General features: G+C 47.4%; 1 protein-coding gene across 1 annotated transcript in view; it reads right to left on the reverse strand.

The window, feature by feature from the left end:
* The window catches only part of LOC109272557 (vomeromodulin-like), a 286,851-nt gene that overhangs the window by 106,094 nt on the left and 175,182 nt on the right, over positions 1-5,575 (reverse strand). The window lies entirely within an intron of this gene.

The raw sequence follows: 5,575 nt of genomic DNA on the forward strand, positions 1-5,575 counted from the left end.
CTGTCAGAGTCTGACTGATGCCTCCAAGGGGCTAGGACCCTGGCTCTGGACTGACATATCCAATGAAACACTTTCTAGACTCTTCCCACAGCTTCTATGTTGTCAGTCGTCCTCAAAGTACCGTTTTTTGTTATCTTGGTACAACTCTTATGGGTTGGGTCAGGTTGTTGCTATCTTTGTGGGGAAACTGAGGCAGATAAGTCGAGGGACTGATTTAAGTTTGTGCAGCTAGTTACTGGACAGCTAACAGCCTCTGGTGTGGATCCAGGAGGCTACATATATTTTATGGCAGAGAGGGGATGGGTCTGGGTGCAGATCGCCCTGATTCAAATCTTGTGACTCCGGGCAAATCACTTTAATCCCTTGAACTTCAGTTTTCTCATCTGTAAAGTGAGAGGATAATATCTACCTCTCAGGGCTGTGGGAGATGATGTCTGGGGAGTTGGCATGAATCTCGGTTCATAAACTCACATGTCTGTGTTTTTCTTTCTAATGTATCTACAGCTTAGTTACCATTTCAAATGTCAGTTTGCTGGGTAGCAGAAACTTCGCCATTTTCCTCTGGAGTTTTATTTCTGTTATTTATTTCTGTCCTCTGGGTTTCATTTGTATCAAGTCCTCTAAAGGAGGCTGCCTTGTCCCTATTTTGACTGGAAATGGAGAGATATCCATATGCCCTCTGGTTCCCCCCTAATTGCCAGGAAAGCTATGCTTCCCTCCCGCCCAGAAGCCCCCTACCCCCTAGATTCAGCATTTACTTCTTACTCCCTGTCAAACACTCAGCATAGTTCTTCTGTTTCTCAATTCTTTGGGTCTCAGGCAGAACTGTGGGAGTCCACCCCAGACCATCTGCCGAGACCCACCTAGACCCTCTCTGGATAACCTTCTTTCCCTGGGGTCCTGTCACCTCTCATGGCTCTGGAAGGGCACAGATGTCCTCTGTTCTTGAATCCAGCACACTTACTGGGGGTTTCTGTTGTCCCTCCTCCAATGCCAAGTTTTGCCTGGGGAGTAGCAAGGGAATTACTTCTTAGAACCCACTAGAACTGTGTTCTCTTCAATTTCTCTTGGGCTTTCAGACTCCCCCAACCTGACATGGAGAATTTTCTAGTCTTGGAGGCAGGAAACCTTGCTTCAATTCATTATATATGTGCGATTCTATGCCTTGAGTTTCAAAATTAAAAAACCCAGGCTTGGGATGCCCGGGTGGCTTAGTGGGTTAAGTGTCCGACTTTGGCTCAGGTCATGATTTCATGGTTCGTGAGTTCCAGCCTTGCATCAGGCTCTGTGTTGTCGGTGTGGAGCCCACTTGGGATCCTCTGTCCCAGTCTCTGCTCCTCCCTCGCTCACACACACACTCTCTCTCACTCGAAAATAAAAAAAAACATTAGGAAAAAGCCCAGGATTAAATTTTATTTTATGTATTTTTTCTTTTTCTTTTAATTTAATTTTTTTAAAATTTACATCCAAATTAGTTAGCATATGGTGCAACAATGATTTCAGGAGTAGATTCCTTAATGCTCCTTACCCATTTAGCCCATCCCCCCTCACACAACCCCTCCAGCAACCCTCAGTTTGTTCTCCATATTTAGGAGTCTCTTCTGTTTTGCCCCCCCCCCCCCGTTTTTATATTATTTTTGTTTCCCTTCCCTTATGTTCATCTGTTCTGTGTCTTAAAGTGCTCATACGAGTGAAGTCATGATTTTTGTCTTTCTCTGACTACTTTCGCTTAGCCCAATACCCTCTAGTTCCATCCACGTAGTGGCAAATGGCAAGATTTCATTCTGTTTGATTGCCGAGTGATACTCCATTGTATATATATACCACATCTTCTTTAACCATTCATCTGTTGATGGACTCTTTCCACACTTTGGCTGTTGTTATAGTGCTGCTATAAACATTGGGGTGCATGTGTAAAATTTTAAAAACATTAACCTACAGTAAAATTGGCTTTTTCTCCTTTTGGTGTATGGTTCTATGAATCTTAACGGGTGTAGTTTTATGTAGTCACCGTAACAATCAGGACAAAGAAGAGCTCCATCGTTCCCCAAGCACCCTCCAGCTGCCCTTTTAGTGTCACACCCTCCCCCCACCGGTTGGCAACCACTGCTTTGTTCTCTGTCTCTACCTTTTCATCAAAGTCCCAGGCTTTGGAAACTCACAGCCTTCTCTTTGCTTCTGTTGGAGTTGCCCTTCCTTGAAGCCACAGGAGCTGCATGTCCCTGGGGAGGGCAAGGGGTGTAGGGCATCAGAAACGTGGAAGGTCATGCCGCTAACATTTCAAGACAGTGTTTTCCACGTTGGTGATGTCAGTGCCTTCCCAAAGTGTTTCTCAGAAACTGTAGTTGGTGCCCTTTGCTTCCCACAAATCAGGGGGGTGCTGGTTCTGTGGCTCAGGAGTAAGATCAGGTTGGAGGCTGGGTTCAAGGGAGATCTTCAGGTGGCCTTGGAAACCCCAGTGGTTTTGTTGAGGGGCAGTGGCATAAAGGGTTCACAGGGAGCTGGGGGCCCCCCACTGTGGTGAGAAAACTATATTTGGTTCAGCAGAGTTTGCTTTAAGTTCCACTTACCGTGGAGATTAATTTCCCACCTACCTTAGCAGTTAATGATAATAACAGTTTTTTATGAGACCCTAGAGCACTACATCATCTCTATACCATCCAGAACAACCCTGTGGGGGCACTGAGGCTCAGAGAACACAGTGACCTGGCTAGGGCCAGCCTAGCTGGGAAGACGTGAAGTCAGACTGTCGTCCTGGGCCGTCCAGCTTCAGTGCTCTTAACTTTGAGGGCAAGTTTGTGTCCCAGAATCTTCAGAAAATTCTTGTTCGTGTTCTCTGGAGCCTTCCCACTCCTGAGAAGTCAGACTGCGCTGAGTGCCGAGGCCGGCTTGGCTGATGACTCTGGGCAAGATGCTTTCCCTCTGGCCCCCCTGGTTTCCTCATCTAGAACACGTGGCTGACGACGCCCACCTCCCGGAGCTGTGAGAGGGTTAAATGGGGGAAACAAATGTAGCTTGCAGCCCAGTGTGTGGCGCAGAGTCAGAACTCTGTAATGAAAGGGCGTGAAAATTACAAGGCACAGATAGGCAGGACCTGGAGCAAGCTTTGGCCACTTGGGGCTGAATTTCTGCATAAATCCCCCCAGACCCCATGATCATAATAGAGGCGCATTGTGCAACAAGCTGCCGGCAGAAAACATGATGAGTCCGTGGCTCTATGAACCTTAAAACAAAAAGAAAACAGAATCTGAGAAACCCAAGGAGGCTGCTGGAGGAAGGAGGCCCCTGAGCCACCCCGGAGGGGTCAGGAGGAAGGCAGACAAAAGCTGCCTTCACCAAGAGACCGGGCACCCTCGCTAGAGGATGGGGCCCAGCCCTCTGTTTGCTCTTTGAATCATGAGCAGGAACCCCCCCCCCCCCTCCCCCAGACTTGAGGCTGTCAAGGGGAATCCTCTGTGTGAATGAACATGGGCGTTTAGGGTTGCAAATCCCCAACGAAGCATTTCGGATTAGGCAGTCTGAATTGAAAGAAGGAGACCTGAGGCTCCCTCACCCTATTCTCATCTCTGAGCTGTTGACACTTCCTTGTTTGAGCTTGTCAATCCAGCCGAACTCCTGTTTCATCATTTTTCCCTCAGTGTATGTGTGTGTGTGTGTGTGTGTGTGTGTGTGTGTGTGTGTTGGGGGGGAGTGGTGTTAAGAGGAAGGGAGGGAGAACTGGAGGGGGAGCCACAGTGGTCAAGCATGGAGTCTGGCTCTAGGGTCTGGCTGCCTGAGCACAGTCGACTTGATCATTTCCTTGCTGTGTGATCTTGGGCAAGTGGCTTTCTCTCTCTGAGCCTCAGGGTCTTCACGCATGGATTTGCTGTGATGATTTGATGAGACGCTGAATATAAACTCTGAGCACCAAGCTTGGCACATGCCAAGTACTTAATATATGTGGGCTACTATTATTAATATGTGTGTGTTATTTCCCCTTGATTTCTTTCCCTCCCCTTGGGAGGAGGGCGGGAATCAATATTGCAGAAATGAATAGTCATTAATCAAATAATTAATGAGATAAAGGACTTGTTTTTAAAATTTTTAATGTTTATTTTTGAGAGAGAGAGAGAGACAGAGACAGAGACAGCACGAGTTGGGTAGGGGCAGAGAGAGAGAGAGAGAGGGAGACACAGAATCTGAAGCAGGCTCCAGGCTCTGAGCTGTCAGCACAGATCCCGACATGGGGCTCAAACTCAGGAACTGTGAGATCATGACCTGAGCCAAAGTTGGACGCTCAACCAACTGAGCCACCCAGCAACCCCATGAGCTAAATGACTTTTAATAAGCATTTCCCATGGACCTAGCACATGCTAAACATATTGCAAATGCTTTTTCACATGCTCCCATAAATGTCCTGCATGGTAAATATTTTCTATTTTAAAAATGTTTGTTAAAGTCTAACATACATAAGAAAAGCGCACATAAGTGAATAGCTCAGTGAATTTTCACAAACTAAACAGCCTCCCCAAAAGTAGCATCCAGATCAAGAAACAGGGCTCCAGAAGCCCCCCTTGAGCCCCTCCCAGTCACTAACACTCCCCTCACGGGTAACCACTATCTTGATCTCTGACAGCATGGGTTCGTTTTGCTGTTTTTGAACTTCATATAAATGGGAGACGTAACATGTACTCTTTGGTGCCTGGCTTTGTTATGTTCACAAGATCCACCCATGTGATCGTGCTTAGTTGTAGGTCATCACTGTAGAGCATTCCACTGGGAGACTATCCCACGATATTTACCCACTCTTTTGATGGGCATTCAGGGCTTTTCCTCAGGGACTATTATGACCATTGCTGCTATAAGCAGTCTCGTGCACGTCTTGTGGCGTCCACCCACGTGTGTTTCTGGTACAGGGCAGGTCTATGTTGTGCTTCTGTAGCAACCGCCACCAGGGTTTATAACGAGGTGGTGCAATTTACCTCCCACCAGCAGTGCCCAGGTTCCTGTTGCCCCACATCCTGTAAGACTTCTATCCCTACTTTGCAGGTGAGGGAGGCCTGAAGGTAAAGTGCCTTGTCCCACACACAACGAGTGGGTCCTGAAACCAGATTCATCCACCACTTAACCACCTATATTTGCTGGGCTCATACTCTGTGCCAGCCCTACACTGGTGGCCAGTGGGGAAGGGGGCATCCGTCACTCTGATGCACATGGTTCATACCCACGTGGAACTTCTCATTTGGCTGAATTGGATTCGAACTCAGATCCATTTGGTGCCGACGTTTATAATTTTCCACTGTGTCAGCCTTTCTCTCCACTCTGTTGGAGCCTGGCAAAGTGCTTGGCACATAGTAGGCATTCAACAAATATGGCTCGAGTGAGTGATGGAATGGGAAATCTCAACAGGGCCCTCCCTGCATTGATAAGTAAATCTCCAGATGGGCTTTTGGCTGCAAATTACAGGAAAAGAAAGTGATTTCTCTGCTATTTCTGGGTTCATGAGCAAACCCAGGCATATTTAGTCTCAGGATGGACCTTCATCAAGCCTGACTTGTGGAACTCTAACCTCAGGACCCAGGAAGGGGAACCTCTG

The sequence above is a fragment of the Panthera pardus genome, unplaced genomic scaffold (assembly GCF_024362965.1).
Source record: "Panthera pardus isolate Hobbes unplaced genomic scaffold, ASM2436296v1 HiC_scaffold_25, whole genome shotgun sequence".
NCBI classification, from domain to species: domain Eukaryota; kingdom Metazoa; phylum Chordata; class Mammalia; order Carnivora; family Felidae; genus Panthera; species Panthera pardus.